This window comes from Notolepis coatsorum (genome assembly GCF_963971535.1).
Source record: "Notolepis coatsorum genome assembly, chromosome: 3".
NCBI lineage: Eukaryota > Metazoa > Chordata > Actinopteri > Aulopiformes > Paralepididae > Notolepis > Notolepis coatsorum.
The window spans coordinates 196,181,274-196,197,194 of NC_140167.1; positions in this window are offsets into that span (position 1 = coordinate 196,181,274).

Consider the following 15,921-nt stretch of genomic DNA (forward strand, 5'->3'; position numbering starts at 1 on the left):
GGCGGTGTAGACTGTTTGAACTGCTGCGGTCAGGCAAGCGATACCGGAGTCTCAAGGCGAGCACAGAAAGACTCAGAAGAAGCTTCTATCCCCAGGCCATCAGGCTGCTCAACGAACAATGAATGAACACTACACAACAACAACCACCAAACGCACATAGCACACACATCCACACGCACACACTCACTTTAAACAAACACACTGTAGCACCCACTCCCCACACTTTATAGCACACACCCACTTTAAACAAACACACTGTAGCACCCACTCCCCACACTTTATATTTATGGATGAAGGATTGCACTACAACTCGTACACCTTACTGTAAATTGTACCTAAAATTGTACCTCATCCCATTTCTGCTTTGCACTAGATAGTACTGTACATTAGTACACTGCATAGTATTGTATATTATATGGTAACTCAGAACATTGTACATATGTCTATACCGAACACTGTGACCTCATTTTTCTTCTTCTAAATTCATGCTATATTATGTTATTATGTTATTTGATACTATCTTGTCTAGCACAGTCTCTGGAGCGTAACAGTAAGAAGCATTTTGTATGAAAGTATTCTGTACTTCTGTATGACAACTATTAAAGAACTTGAACTTGAACTTGAACTTAAGCCTATATGCCTGTTACATGGTACGGTTGTTAGATTACAGTTCAAGGCAAACTATTGCACCAGCAGCGGGTATCCATTAAGGAGATTGGAGTGAACAGCTGATCCCCCATCCACCCCCTTCTCTAGTGTATGGCTTCTGGTAAACAGAGGGAACCCCCCACAGGCTCAGAAATAGCCTAGTTCACCTCCACTTGTTGGGGCAAACAACATGGTTGCAGTTCTGAGCAACACATAGTCATTTCACTCCATACGTCACGTTACGTGACGTATGGAGTGAAATGACTATGTGTTGCTCAGAACTGCAACATGAGCTTTAGTAAACAAGTAAACACTTCCTGTAAGCATGAAGGGAAGCTGTTTTTGTAAACTATAGTGACCGTCAACAAAAGCAGTTAGTCAGTGATCACCCAAAACACGATTAAGACAGTGATTCATGATTCATTTGTAACAGACACATGCACTATTTAGGGATGGACACACACAAGAATGATACGAGACAGGGAGTGTGTACGGAGGTTGGTTTTGGTCTGGATGGCCGCCGGCATAGATACGGTTGTATATGGGCAGAGATTCTCGGGCACGTTGTGTTCCGGAAGCGAAATGAATCAGTGCTCTGGAATTGTTGCTTAGCAAGAACAGGGAGCTTGTAAACATGGATGTGAAAACCTGCTGGGCTAGTCTGCCCGCTCACATAGTCTCCCTCTGCTTCTGCCTATAATGCTCTCGATAAACACCTGTCATACATACCTCTCTATCTCATAGAGCAGTGGTTTGTGTCAAGGACAACTAAACTGATGCACATTAGGCAGCAGACCTCCATTTGATTACGATTTAGTTTCCAGGACTTCCTTCCACAATACAGTAATAACATAAGGCTTGTGATCTTTTTTATTTATTTTTTTATTATTTTTTAAACAAACATATAAACAAACATGACAACACACGATAAGATATACAAGCATTAATTAACAGTGCACATCCAATGAAATCACCAATTAGTTAAATGTCTTATACAGGATATACCCCTAATACCTGCTATCTAATACCCTACACACATATGCTCTAGCTCGTACCCCCCCCCCCCCCCCCCTCCTGGACCCCCCATTGGATAATCCAACCCATTATCCCTCGCTCCTAACCAGACACTACCATTATATGCTAGCTTTTATTCTCTCCGCCACTTCTAACCACATTGTCATTTTGGATTCATTGAGACCCAAAATTCTTGCTGTAGATATTTCTTGATAAATCACATCGAGATATGTAAGAATCCAGACCTTCCGGCACATTTTTTCCGGTTGAAACCATTGTGATGCTATCAGCTTTTTAGCCACTGTGATACCCGATAAAACCAATCTCTTTAGCTGTGGATGTACTGCACACTCAAAAACATCATTCAGCAGTAATACAGAGGGGTGTACAGGTATATTCAGAGTTAAGAGATTTGATAATTGCTGGGTCACTTCTTTCCAGAATATCTTAACTGGTGGGCAGTCCCAGTACATGTGCATAAATGTCCCCTCGTCCCCATTTGTACATAAGGAGCATTTGGAGTCTTGTTTAAGACCCATTCTGTTCAGTCTTATAGGAGTCAAGTATGTCCTGTGAATATAGTTAAGATTGATTTGTTGATGGTCCGGGTTCCTTGATGTAAAACGAACATTTGCCCAGGCTTCTTGCCAATCAAAATCTTTTTCCAGGTCTGGTATATCCCTCCTCCAGACTGAGTCTAGGTGAAGGGTTTCATACGAGGACGTTAGTAATTGATGATAAAAATCTGAAACAAAACCTCTCGATGTCTCTCTTTCATAGAAGAATTTGTGGTATCTGTGGTGTACAATTGGTATCCTTAATGGAACACGTGAGCCTTCAAACATAACAATAACTGTGCGTAAAAATAATATGTGGAATCGGTGAGATAATTTTTTTTGCGTATTTCATCATAACTACACATTTTTGTTGAAAACATCTCCTAATGAGTGTATGCCTTGCTTTTCCCATATAGGGAATCTTATAGGTCGTTTTCCAATCAAGAGTGCATTGTTATTGAATAAGGGAGTATGATTATGCCATTTATGTGGGTTAGAATATACATACCAAGAACATGCAAATTGGCCTTGTAGTGGAGCCATCTTCAATTTCAGAAAATAGGGCAAGCAAACAGCAAATATTCTTTTTTTGTCATCAAATATTTTTTACATGAAACAAGACAACACAATACAGTAATAACAACATAAGGCTTGTGATTTGTAACTTTAATCCAAAAACCTTTCCTTGTTTTGATTGTGCTGTTGTAACTGATTGAAAATATATTCTGTGTTTTTGTATGAAGAGCTATCATTGTATTGCATGGGTGGAACCGTAATGGGAACTAATGCATACTATACCATCACACCGCTGTTATTGTAAGGCTTTTTGGTAACACTAAGTTTGTTTAAAGCATTTTGTATGGCAGTCTGTTCTGTGATTTGAAGAGGTTGTTGCCCAGTAAACAGAGGAGAAAGTGAGGCCTGTGATCAGAGTAGTCTCTCTTATGACTCTTACTCCTATATACCAGGCTCTCTTCTTTTAGATTTGTATGATTTTTCAAACACAAACACCGTAGAAAAGATATAGACATACAACACAACAATAGGAAGTGACACATGACCAAAACAATAAACAATACAAATAAAAATAAATAAATACCTAAGAAATGTAAGAGAAAAAAATAGATAGAATACAAAATGCAATGGAACAATTAATGACCCTTCCCCCATACAAGTATGGACATGCACGTGTCCATGTGTGCATATATATATATATATTCATAGGCGTTATATGCATGCGACACATGCATGTCCATGGTTTCCCCAGCAATGTGCATGAATATATATAACTGACTGACAGCAACTCCTTGGTTTCCCCCTCCCCCTGCAGGTCAAGAGTCTGGGTGTCGTCCTCGACAGCAAATAAAACTCTTGACTTGACTTGATCAACCGCCTCCGCCCTTCACTCACTCCCAACAGCGCCGCAATCCTGGTCCACTCCCTTGTCACTTCCCGCTTGGATCACTGCAACTCCCTTCTCTTTGGTCTCCCCCACAAACTCCTCCATAAGCTCCAACTGGTCCAGAACGCTGCTGCCTGTATAATCACCAGAACCCATGTCATCAGTCACATCACCCCCGTCCTACACCAACTAGCTTCCCATTAAACACAGCATAGATTACAAGATCCTCCTCCATACATTCAAGGCCATCCATAATCTTGGCCCTCCATACCTGTCCGACCTCCTCCACATCAACATTCCCACCCGGTCCCTCAGGTCTGCCTCCTCCATCAACCTGACCGTCCCCCCAGCCCGTCTGTCCACCATGGGGTCAAGAGCCTTCCGCTGCTCTGCCCCTCGCCTCTGGAACTCCCTCCCCCCCGATATCAGGAACATTGACTCCATTCTCCCATTTAAAACCCACCTGTTTAGGCAGGCGTATGTCTGATTTTATTTTAAACTTGATTGTGATTGTAAATTAACTGTTTTTAATTGTTGTACGGCGACCTTGAGTGTCCTGAAAGGCGCCGTATAAATAAAATGCATTATTATTATTATTATTATTATAACCACCAATTCCAAATTCCAACTATTCTTCAAAAAAGAGAAAGAAAACAAAACAATAATTTAGCTTGTCAAACCAAAAGCAGCTCAACTACCTCCAATCTACACTGCAGAAAACAATCACATTTAAATGTTTTACATTGTCATTTAGCTGACACTTTTATCCAAAGCGACTTACAAGTTCTGTACAACAGGTCAGCAGGAAGGGTATATCTCTTTCAGCGGAGTAACAATGTTCGTCAAACAGTGTTGAAACCTGGGCGGCTAGGTGGCGCAGTGGGCAAGGCGCTCGCCACCAACGCAGGAGATGCTGGGTTCGAGCCCAGCTCTCGGCGCTGCTACCAGCTTGGCTGGTCGTTCATACTAATACAATTGCCAGTATTAGGGGGTGGGAAGCTGGTGGGTGGGGATCGGACGTTGTGGACAGCGACTCCTACAGGTCGGTTGGTGCGCCTCGGCAGTAGAATCAGGAAGCGAGAGATCGTGCTGTGCAGGTGAAAAGATGCGACGGCTGCCTCCTCGAGTACCGGAGGGGACACGTGATGCAAGGCTTCGTCCACATTGCAGCCGGCTTGTGGGAGGCATGGCCTAACAGCGTTCGAGACAGGGGAGGGTAGAATTGGACAATGCGAAATTAGCATAGTAGGAAGAAATATTAGCAAGGACGTTTATTTAGTGGCAAAGTGCATGAATCACATGCATCACAAGTCTGAGTCTGTGAGGAGGAATTGTCAAGAAGGAATTTCTAGGGAATATGTAGCTTGTGGGCTCACTTCTATAGTGAATGAAACAGTGAAAATAAACGAGTCCACATACTTCTGGGGACTCCCCTTGGAACACCTCGAGAACCCCTGGGGGCGTCTATACTTCCCACAAGCAAGTTGTCCTTCCGCGTTGCTCTGATTGGCCACTGACCTACGGTTCGTGCGTTTTGCGAATCTGATTGGCCACTGACGTTTCTGGTCATGTGACATGTGCGCCCAATCGCATGACGAGCAGTGTCTTAGCCCATTTACGCGTCGAACAGCCTGCAAACGACCTAACGCCTAGTTTATCACTGGTTAAGCTTAGGCGACTCTTTCGCAGTTGGTTAAGGTTAGAGTTTGGAATCAGGGCTGGTGTTCTATCGCCATGCTCTAAGACAAACTCTAACCTTAACCAACTTCGAAAGAGCGCCTAAGCTTAACCGTCCAAAGAACTTGCCGTCACACGATTGGGCGCACATGTCACATGACCAGAAACGTGCATGGCCAATCAGAGCAACGCGGAATGACAACTTGCTTGTGGGAAGTATAGAGGCCCCCTGGGGGTCCCCACACCCCTGGTTGAGAACCACTGCCATAGAGTAACATATCTCCACGTTGATGTATTCTTCCAGCGCCCAGTACTTCTCATCCCCCCTTAACCCTTTCACTACCACACTACAGAAGTTTAACCTTTCACTACCACACCACATGGCGGTTAACCAGACGGTATAGTGAAAGGTTAACCTTCTGTAGTGCGGTAGTGAAATGGTTAACCTTCTGTATCGTGGTTGTGAAAGGTTTAACCCTTTGTTGTGCTGCAGTGAAAAGGTTAACCGTCTGCATTGTCGCCGTGAAAGGGTTAACCCTTTGGTCGGGTGGTAGTGAAAGGGTTAAATGAGCTGATCCCAGGTTTGATAAGAGAAGAAAGTAGGTCAGCATCGGTTCACGGACCACTGCTGCTGAGCTGGGATCAGATAAGGCGGGCGGCCTGCTTTGCTGTCTCTCTCAAACAGAGTCGTCAGTCAGGTTCTCCTGGGACAGCTCTTCCCTCGCCATAAAACGGTGGTCCGCATTTGAATTTGATGAAGAAACACTGATCAGCTGGGAAGTATTTTTTCTCGGCTGCATGCCGTGTCGTGTCTGGAGCTCAACGTCTGTTTGATTACAGCTGGTGTCATCATCATCCTACCGGCTTCAAAGAGATGGAGGTGCTGCTGGGAGTGGAGGAGGGGGGGGGGGTAGAGGAGCAGGCAGATAGAGTGCATGTAGTACAGCTGCATGTTACTGAAAGGACAGGTGGCTGTAGAAGCAGTAGCAGCAAAGACAACAATAATGCACATATTCGAGGTAGACTCATAGTTTCGCTAACAGTTCTAGGACAGGTTTGTCAAATCTACTTTACAGGCATGCAGGTGATAACCATCGCTTGTTTGGAAGGACTGTAGGCGTGTGTGTGCGTGTGCGTGTGTGTGTGTGTGTGTGTGTGTGTGTGTGTGTGTGTGTGTGTGTGTGTGTGTGTGTGTGTGTGTGTGTGTGTGTGTGTGTGTGTGTGTGTGAGTGTGTGTGCATGTGTGTGTGAGCATGTGTGTGTATATGTGTGAGCATGTGTATGTGTGTCCCCCCGTGTGAGCATGTGTGCAGTGCACACAGATCATCACCTACTACTACTAATGATAAACTAGTAGACTATGATAATCTAGTAGCCTAGTACTAATGATAATCTAGTAGCCTACTACTAATGATAATCTAGTAGCCAGGGGCAGAATGGCAACAAAAAGCTGCCCGGGAATTTGCTGTCAAGCGGCCCCCATTTGTCCGAAATAACATATCAACAGGTCAAGAGTCTGGGTGTCGTCCTTGACAGCACCCTATCATTCCATTCCCACATCAATGTATGCTGCAATTACTTTTAAACTCTGTTGTGCAGTGGCACTGGTTGGACTCGTCACACACACCCTTTTCCTAGTCCCTGCAAAGGCTTCTCCCTCCTCTAACCTTTCCCTGTCTCTCTCTGCCTCTGGTTCACCTGTTTGTTTAAATTGCATATATATTTTTTTCATAATGCGTTATTAGATCTACAACCCGTTGCAATATGGGACCGTTATGCTATAAGGCCGATTGCAGCATCGTTTCACTAACAGAGCTCAAAGAAAGTGTTACAAAAGAAAGTGTTACAAAGTGGCGGAATAAATTAAACCACATCGTCTATGTTTGGATTAATTTTTTTTTTAAACAATATATTTATTGGGGTTTAGTTTGCAAATTACAACATGTATATCAGCAGAGCAGTATTCAGCAAACATTTTCACCCCGTTCTCCCTCCCCTAACCCCACCCCACAAAATAATAATTAACTTCAAAAACAGGTTCATAGGAAGGATACAGATTTAAATAATAAAAAATAAACATAAATAAATAATAATACAACCAAAATGTTTTACACATTAAGTAAAGGGTGTTTCTTGTCGTTTTTACACAATAATAATAAGAGTTGTCCCACAGTACTCCCCCTAATCCTGTTCTTGTTGAAGCAAGTTCCCAACATTCGTATTATGTTTTAAGAAGTACACAAACGGTCCCCAGGCATTATCAAAAATGTTTTGTTTACGTCTAACAATATACACCATCTTTTCCATTGACATGTTTGAAGCCATTTCTTTAATCCACATACCAATTCTTGGTCCATCAACATTTTTCCAATTAAGAGCTATTACACGTTTTGCTTGTAATATGCACATATCTATAAATCTAAACTCTTTGCGTTGTAGATGTGGGGTGGTATAGGATATAAACCAAGAATAAAAAGCTTGGGATTCAATGGCAACTTCTTTGATAAAATTTGATAGATCAGATCAATAACATCTTGCCAGAAGGTTTTCACTTTCACACATTCCCATATGCAGTGGAACAGTGTCCCCCTTGCCTCACTACACTTAATACAAGTATCTGGAATATTATCATTAAACTTATGCAATTTAACAGGAGTTATATATGTACGCATCAGCCATTTATATTGTATAAGTTTTAGGTTGCTACTGACTGTCTGACTCTGTGCCTCTTTACATGCCACGCTCCATTCTTCTAAAGATATTTCCTCCTCTATGTCTTCGTTCCATTGATTCAGTTTTGATTCAGATGATTCATCTGAACCAGATACAAATAAGTCGTATAGCATTGAAATTAGACCTTTACCATAACAGTGTCTAGTGACTGCTACCTCTAAGATGGAAATGTTCGGTATATCCAATGAATGGTTCTGAGATGATATAAAACTCCTTAGCTGAAGATATTTAAAAAAGTGATGTTTCGGAATATCATATTTTGTAGATATTTCCGCAAAGTACATGAATACTTCATCCTCCTCCCTGTATACGGCTTGCACTTTCCTTAACCCCTTTTCAGCCCATACTTTAAATCCACTATCGTTTTGCCCTGATTTAAAATTGGCATTGCCCCAAATAGGACTGAACCTGGATCGGGACATATTTATATTCAAATATTTGAGTGTGTCAAACCACACATCTATCATGTTTAAAATAATAGGGTTGTCTGTATTTTTCTTCAGATATTTACGGTCTGCAGAATACAAATACAGGTGCAAGGGTAAGCTCGGTTTAACAGAGCAGGATTCTGAATGGATCCAAGCAGGGGGATTCTCCGATGAGAAGTAAAACATGATCGTCCGCAATTGTGCTGCCCAGTAATACCATTGGATATTTGGGCATTTCAGGCCTCCTCGGTCATATGGTAGGTAAAGTAGAGATAGACGTAATCTGGGGCGTTTATTTTGCCAAATAAAGTTGGTAAACAGTTTCTTGATTCTTGTGAACAAAGACGAGGGAGGAGGTAAAGGGATATTCTGGAATAGGTAGAGAAATTTAGGGAGTATATTCATTTTTAGAATATTAATCCTGCCGATAATTGAGATAGGTAGGGATGTCCAACGCTCTATTGAAGAAGTACTAGCTTCCAGAATTGGGTCATAGTTTATCTGAGAAATCTTATTCACCTCAGGGACAATTCTTATTCCCAAATACGTGAATGTATCTGTTGAGTGTTGAGTTGAGAGTAGAAGCACAAACAAGCCCATCCTCCCTCTCTCTTTCATTGAGTAACATTATAGATGATTTGGAGTGATGTTTGGATTAATTAAACTGGAGTCCACATATCATATTGCATGGAACAACAAACGTTAGAAGACAGTCACAGTGTAACTCCTCTCGGTTCGGCAAATAATGCAGACGTTCAGGTTGAGCTCAAGTGCATTCACTGGGCAACAACCTCTTCAAATCACAAACTTATTGTTACCAAAAAGCCGTACAATAACAGCATTAGTTCCCATTACGGTTCCACCCATGCAATACAATGATAGCTCTTCACACAAAAACACAGAATATATTTTCAATCAGTTACACAACAGCACAATCAAATACAAGGACGCGTTTTTGGATTAAAGTTACAAATCACAAGCCTTATGTTGTTATTACTGTATTGTGTTGTCTTGTTTCATGTAAAAAATATTTGATGACAAAAAAAGAATATTTGCTGTTTGCTTGCCCTATTTTCTGAAATTGAAGATGGCTCCACTTACAAGGCCAATTTGCATGTTCTTGGTATGTATAGGAACATCTATGGACCTCAGGGAATGTATTCCCAGTGTCAGAAATATTGTGTCTGTTACTATGCTTGAGTAAATTGTGGGGGTGTAAAGGTACACGTATCCGTACCGAACCGAACCGTTTCAGTGTGTACCGTACCGTACAGAACGGCTGTGTAGTGTACCTAACGAATACAACGGTATGTTAACCACTAACGACCGCCCACCGGGGGCTGTTTTTTTCACAATCTAATATAATTATAATTTTTTTCCCGATTATTAATTTCAATATAGAATATTCGTTGACAGCCCTACAAGTACAATTAGTTACTGTAGTTACTGCACACTACATCACCCCTGAGTGGAACATGGAAAGCCAAACTTTCCCCCACTGTACCGAAAACCCGTACCGAACCTGACTTCAAAATACAGAGGTACGTACCGTACCGACCGTGGTTTTTGTGTACCGTTAAACCCCTAAATTGTGATTAAACAGAGGAGAATATAAATTATCATTTTTATTTGCATCTTTGACGGTGAACACCATGCTAACATTGAGGTCGGAGGAATTTCGCTCACTGAGCTCATTCAGCACCTTCTTGAGATCAAGTGTACAAAACATCAAAGCAAATGAATAAAGGGAAGATGATTAAACAGAAGGATTTGTAGATACAGTACTGAATTCTGCCATCCGGACACATGCAATTTGAATGATAATGCATTTGAATATATAATATAGAAAATCAGGCCTATAAATTACCTTATTAAGGCCAAGTCATACATCTATGCGGATAGGGCCAAATCTCAAATCTTTCAAATGGCAGTGTTAAATCGGGATTTAGTCATTTCCTCGTGTTTCGGAAGATTTGTAAAACATCGGTAAACAAACGTAGTGCTGAAAATATACACTTTGACTGCATGCTGTTTTGATAGGGTTATGGTCTTTACTTGGCTATACATTTGAAAAAGAAACACAACATTAATTAATACGGTCTGTATCGATCGATTTAGGTGCTTGTTACACACAGTGTTTTTGTGCTCGTTTTTATACGTTTTTGAATACGTTTGATGTCCCTATTACATAGAAATGCCGTTTTTGCCGGATACGTTGTGGCCCTACTGAAAACGCTAAATTGTGTTTTCCGTTTTGGAGTAGCGTCAAAACTCACGACAACATGTTGTGTAATCTGCGCGGAGCCGTTGTTGCGAAAACGCCCATGCGCAGTAGATACCATCTGCGTGCCCTTCCGGTGACAACAGAGCTGTCCCAAATAGCTGCAGCTACCATGTGTTGTCAAGTTATTGTTATAAGGACCCCAGTCCAAGCTACAACAGTCTGCATTCCCTTAACAATTGTTTGTATTGAGCCGTATTGTATTGTACCCATTATGCAATATGTTAAATAAAGTTTACATCCATTCATTCTGCTAGCATTACCGATTGCATGAGCACTGCCGCTGGCTAACGTGAGCTAGCGTTAGCTATCAGACCCTGTTAGCTCAAGCTCCTCTTTCAATCTTAACAAGCATTAAACAAAATGGCCCAGTCATCTATTCACCTTTGTTTAATACACACGGCGTTGTCTCTAATGTTATCTAGCTACTGATAGCTCCCGCTATCATCAGTTTGGTGCTGGGTGGTTAACGTGAGATAGCGTTAGCTTCTAGCCACAATGCTATACTGTTATACTGGCATATTCCAGTCACGTTAGCATGTAGCTAACAATGTAGCTAACAACATTGCCGATCCTTTTTGAGACTAAACTATCCTCTCTTGGTAGTCACTTGTGTTGATGTTAGTTTTGTTTCATCAACAAATGAGAGGCAGAACACACAGTGAATATATCCGTTTTGTTTATTGCACTTTTATTACACTTTGCTGAAAAAGAAGTGCTGCATTGGGTAAATAGGCAAAGATGGCGGCGCCCGCCTTGTTGACATTTTCTTTGCAGGAAGTGTATTGGCACATTCAAGTTCTGATTGGTTGAAAATTGCCTTCATGTTCACCACCTACTGCCACCTACTGCTTTGGCAGTGTACTACATCACTGTGCTCAGGTGACAAAACGAAAGTGTGACTCGCCTCCCGCTAGGTTGCGACCTGGAAAAGCGAAACTCATCTGAAAACTAAACGAAAGTCTAACCGCAGCCTTATGAGGTTTTATTTTAGTGATTGTATTTTGTTATTGATATTGTTAGCTTTTGTTTTGATACAATGCACTTTGTAACAATAACCAAATTTTTTCTCTCTCTCTCTCTCTCTGTGTTCCTGGATGGCTGCACACTTTGCCAACCTAGGATGGCTTAGAGTAGACAACAGAGTACAGCAACTTGCAATGGGCCTGGTCTACAAGATACACTACACGACCAAGGTACCCATGTACATGTCAAAATACTTCCCAAAGGTCAGTGAATACCACGATCACAACACCAGAGGGAGCTCCACAAATCATGTAAAACCCAGATTCGGCTCAAACAAGGGACTAAACACGTTTCGCAATTATGCCACAACAATGTGGAACGCCCTACCCAAAGCTGTAAAGGAATGTAAATCACTACCCACCTTCAAAAACACTCTCAAAGAACACCTACGGGAGACTGCAATTCAAAACTGGCCCCTACAAATGTCCTAACCCAGTTGTACAATAAAGACCAAGCATGGCTTTGTCAGTATTCCAATGTACAGCCCCACCCAACCCCACCCCACCTACCCAACCTCCTCCAATGTACAGTTTCCATGTCAAATGTATGTCAGTATTCCAATGTACAGTGTCTGTCCCCCCCCTACCCCCCCCCCCCCCCCCCCAATGTACAGCCCCACCCCACCTCCCCAACCTCCCCCAATGCACAGTTTCTATGTCAAATGTATATACTCTTCTTCTGGATTTTTTTAGTATCACAAACAGTACTGTATTTGAAAATCTGGTATGTCATAAATGTATAGATGTAGCAGTACTGTCTATCTGTATGTCATGTGTGTCATATGATGAATTGAAAATGGGGGACCCTGATGGAAACAAGACGAAAGTCTTTCTCAGGTCTGCATCCTCTTAACAATTGTATGTATTGAGCTGTACTGTACTGTACCCATTCTGCAATCTGTTAATAAACTTTTCAATCAATCAATCAAACTCCGCTAGACGGTAGACCTTGTCGGGAGGTGGGGGCCGAGGTTACCACGGTAGCCGCTCCATTAGCGAACCCACTGCCGCGCCGATCCGCCGGTAATTTGCGTAATGACATGAGAGCGCCCAGCGGTCAGCGGTTTCCCTGGGTAACGGCCCCCCACCGCCCCTATGTTATCACTCATTGTTTTCAGAGCGGAGAGAGAGAGAGAGAGAGAGAGAGAGAGAGAGAGAGAGAGAGAGAGAGAGAGAGAGAGAGAGAGAGAGAGAGAGAGAGAGAGAGAGAGGAGAGAGAGAGAGGGGGGAGAGAGAGAGGGGTGGGGATGACGAGGGTGAGCGAGAGAGAGAGGGAGAGAGAGATAGGGAGGGAGAGAGACCGAGAGAGCTAGGGGTGGGGATGAGAGATGGAGGGAGAGCGAGAGAGGAAGAGAGATAGGGAGGGAGAGAGAGAGATGCAGGGAGAGCGAGAGAGAGGGTTTCTCTGGAAAGCATTACGTTTTTCAATGATACACAAGCGCCATCATGTGGTTTAAAAATGATATGGCCGCCAAATGCCTGTCATCTCGCATAGGACTATTGAGAGCTCTCACTACACTTGACACTGTCGTTTGAGAAGCTGGCCTCTATTGCATTTGACAAATCCAAACCATTAGATCTCTATATGATGCACTCAAAAGGCGGCTCACCGCAATGTCCTGGATTTGGATAGTAGACATGCTAACAGCTAATATTGTTGGTCTTTGTTGCCGTTCATCCACCCTCCTCTCCATCTCCCTGTCGTTTTTCACTGTGTGCTGTCATGTAAAATAAACTAAAACGTAAAATAAACTAAAACGTAAAATATATTTTTTAAAGGGTAAACATTATAGGCTTAATTGTAAGGCTAAAGTTAAGTTGTATTGTAATATCTTAGCCTATTCTCACTTGGAACTCATTTTCAGTTGAGTGTGTCCCTCTGTCACCTGAAATAACTGCAGCAGCTCATTTAGTTTTGGTTCAACACGTGGAAAAGCTCTCTCTCTCTCTCTCTCTCTCTCACACACACACTTTGCACCCGACCCTATACCACTATTGCTGCACTTGATATTGGATCCCAATTCAGGATTGGTTGTCTATATCTTTACTGTATGTAATGATGAATTGCTGAATGTTGATATTGTATTTTTGCGATGCTCCCACACATTCCTTCCATTATGCTTGGCTGTTTTCTCAGGAACCTATTTTCAGTTTAAGATCTTGCATGCACAACAGGACCACCACACAATAATGAAATACTCTGTTGAATAATCATTATTATGAATATTTATTGATAATAAGACCACTGATGGTGACTCTATCAACAGTAGATAATAGCATGAATTAAGATTTAAAATGTCAGCTCTAAATGTGATGAGCATTTTGTTTGTGGATGTCTGGTGACCTCTTGTGTACGTTAGACGGCATTACAACTCAATATTGGCATTATTATAGCAGGGGAAGAAAGCCTATGTTTAAATGTTTTGCTGTACATTCACCCCATACATTATCAGCTTTAGAACCGATAAATGAAGCTTTTGAAAACCAGAAAGGTGTGAATCACAGATTAAAAAAAAGAAATACAACAGGAATAAACTCCAAAAACAAGACTGATTCATCCTTGCCTTTTCATACACAATATATACATACAATATATCGACAGGCAGTAAACATGGACCGCGCAGGCGCGCACCCACACACACACACACGCACACACGCACACATACCCATGCAGGAGCACATGCAGGTACACACTCACGCACAAACATGAACACAAGAGAAAAACACTTCACAAAACAATATATCAGGTGCAAACTATCCTGTTCATAAATAAAGCAAAAGTTAAACGGTAATATTGCTACAATTTCCACAATAAATCATAAAAAATAGGCCACAACGGTTAACGACAGCATCCTAAATCCTACAAATTATCAAAAGAATACAGGAGCACAAAAAAACTCATCAAACACAACATCATATTTTGAGCTTTTCAGAAATAGTACATCAAGTTACATAAACATTACATATCTACAGATTGAGATGATGATACTCTGTTCAGTTTTTTTTAGCGACGTGTCAGGCAGGGCTGGACTACCGGCAAATATACCGGGGCCTCAGATCATCAAAGGCCCAGAGAGTATTCTTTATCATTTCACTAATTTAAATTGGAATTGAAGCTAATTTCATAGGGGCCCCGATTTTACCAAAATGATCTAGAAATTAGTTTTACAGAGCTTTTTTGGGAATAAGAATTCTTCCCGGCAGTTATGTCTGTCCCCTGAGTGATGGGGGGGGGGGGGGGGGGGGGGGGAAAGTAACATGAGTTTTAAATGTATTTCGGATATTTTTAATTGCTTGTTTATTTCAATGTTGTCTGTAAATATTAGGGAAATGGGCCTGTCGTTTGAGTTACGATAGGATCTGAAGGTTATAAAAAGATTAGCAAGTCTGGTGTACACCCTATTATCTACATACAAAAAAAGAGCATGACTATTTAGACAATAGGGATCGATTTCTTACTCACTTTACATTTTAAGAATAGTTTGGATTTCTGGACATTAAGTGGTATGGAATACTTGCTTGTGGTGTAGTTGACGCAATGCCATTAGCTTACCGTGTTCTGGCCCATCGCCTGGTTCCAAGTGAACTGGGAAGTGTCAGGTAAAACATTTGGCCACGAGAGAAAAATATTTTAATCCACACCATAACGTGCAAATGTTTCAATCATCAACAACAACTCAAACACATTGTGTCACTCGGAAGCATAGGAAATGCTCAAGGACTGCAGATTGTTGTTGTTGATGATAGAATTGTTTGCCTGCTAAACACTTTTTGTCTTGTGAGTCGTGACCCAATTTTTTGCCTGTCTGACGCTTCCCTGTTCGCTCGGAACCCGGGCGGTGGGCCAGAACTCTGACCACGGGACTCGTGACTAAGCTAATGGCATTACATCAACTACACGACTAGCAAGTATTTCATACCACTTAAATGTCCAAAAATCTGAACTATCCCTTAACCTACCACTGAAACGCTTTAGTTTAGACAATTGAATATTCAGTAGACTATAGATCTATTCTAAAGTTGAAATGGCCACTGACCATTATCAACACATTTCTGCTAATCTATCTTTTGTCAAGACAAAAAAATCTAAAGTACAGTACCATCTTCACTAGGGATTCTCAGTTCAAACATTTCACAACCATAGTTATATACATTG